Genomic DNA, 2,103 nt, shown 5'->3' with positions numbered 1-2,103 from the left:
AAACTCTAATGCTATTATTCTCCTAAATAGACATAGTTTTAAATTGCCTCTGAAGTTCTTATCCTCGTACTTGTATATTAGTGCATCTTTCAAGTCTCATCAGAGAAGCTTCTTTTTGTAGTAGATGGTTATTATTACAGAGACCCACAGCTGATCAATGTGCAGAGAATAAGAAACTGTGGGAGAATCTGCTTTGAATACTTCTATATAATACCCCTTTCAAGCCTTAGGGATCAACGTTAAAAAGAGGGCTAAAAGAATGTAAGAGCCAGGACGAGTGAATGTCCACAAGGGAACATTATTTGCTCTATGACAGGACCTTACCACATATGAATACACAGTTCCTGTGACTGAATGCACAAGACCTGAACCTGAACAAGTTCAAGCCAGCCAAATTTGAAGTGTGGATGATAGAGGTGCTCATGAAGTCTCACCCCTAGCCTAGGAGCTATTGGAGATTGACAGCTGCTGTAAGAGAGAGAGCAAGCTTTCTTCAGATATGTACCCATGAAACCATTAGCATACATTAGGCACACACAGCAGGACTAAGTGGGAGAGAAGGAGAGAGAGGGAGAGAGAGAGAGAGAGAGAGAGAGAGAGAGAGAGAGAACATGAAGTTAGGAGGGAAAATGGTGGGGGACTAAGAGAGGATTTGGAAGGTAAGTAATCGGAATTGATCAAAACACATTACGTGTATGAATGAAATTCTCAACAAAAAGTCATTAAGCCAGTCACTCCCCATATGGAGCAGAATAAAAATGCAATATTTTTCTGCATAGGCTTATGCAGAAGAATGTTTCAGTCTTGCCATAAATAATCACATTTTGAATATTTACAAATATTAAAACATATATTTTGATTTTATAAAAATTGTGGTACATGTACTCAATGGAATTATATTTAGCCATAAAGCAAAATGAAAATTTCAAACAAGTGAGTGGAAATGGAAAATATTCTACTGAGTGAGGTAACTGAGACCCAGAAAAACAAATACTTCATGTTCTCTCTTCTTTGTGGATCTTAGCCTTGAAGCCAGTAAAGTAAAAAGAGATCATGGGGGAAGTGGGAAGATGGCACTCCAGAGAGCGGGATAGTAGGACCCAGGGACTATCAAGAAAGGAATAGAAAAAATGGGGATGATTTTAAGTGGGAGAGGAGAAAATAGAGTAAATAGAGGAAGGGAAGAAGGAGAAAATAATAATGAGAAATCTGGAGGTAGGTTTATTATTTCTAAAGTTTATTTCAAAATATATACGCTTAATATATATATAATATGATGAAAAAATCAAAGGTAAATGTAGTATTTGATAAGCACAAACATACTGAAATGTGAGTGCATGCATATGGCTGAAGGCTAAATAGCAAACATCGCAGAGCCCGACAAGGGAAACATCTTGGTCCCGGGAAACCTCGTGGTCTTGGGAAATCTCCCATCCACTTGCTGGTCAGAATAGTCCAAGAGATGCAAAATAATATAGGTGATTGAAATTGTCCTTGGTTGCCTCCCAGAACTTGAAGGGAAAATCATGTAGCTGAAGAAACCACACACTTAGATGTGTGACTTGGAGGAACTGAGCTGGAAGACTCCACAATGAGGACCACCTCTCGTAGTGTGGGAAGGTACTCTAGAAGCTACTAAGGAAAAATGCAATCAGCAGTCCTACTCAGCTGCAAATCCTACAAATAGCATGACTGTTCTGGCAAGATAGCACTCGTACTGCAATAGCGGCATTTTGTATTGACAGTAACCACAGCTATCTGATAGGACTTAAGGCCTGCTCAGTGGAAGGAAGTGCATTCCTCTTGCTGAAAATCTTGCCAAAGACCTACGGCTGGAGAGGTCAAAGATCTGAGAGGAGAACTTGCCACTGCCATTTTCTTATATGAATATGATGTCTAACTATCTTCTACATAGTTCTCCTTATACTAACAGAACTGTAATTCTTACCATGCATCAAAGAATCTTCTTTTTGCAACAGATTAGAGACTATTACTGAGATCAAAATTGGTTGGAATGCAGAGAATAAGTGATTTTGGGTTACTCAGCCCTATTGAAACCTCTACAATTAAGAATCAGGGAACACTGGGGAAGAAGGTACAGAA

The sequence above is a fragment of the Nannospalax galili genome, unplaced genomic scaffold (genome assembly GCF_000622305.1).
Source record: "Nannospalax galili isolate Female #2095 unplaced genomic scaffold, S.galili_v1.0 scaffold298, whole genome shotgun sequence".
Taxonomy (NCBI): Eukaryota; Metazoa; Chordata; class Mammalia; order Rodentia; family Spalacidae; genus Nannospalax; species Nannospalax galili.
The sequence above is the reverse complement of the archived record's forward strand: the minus strand, read 5'-3'. Positions refer to the sequence as shown.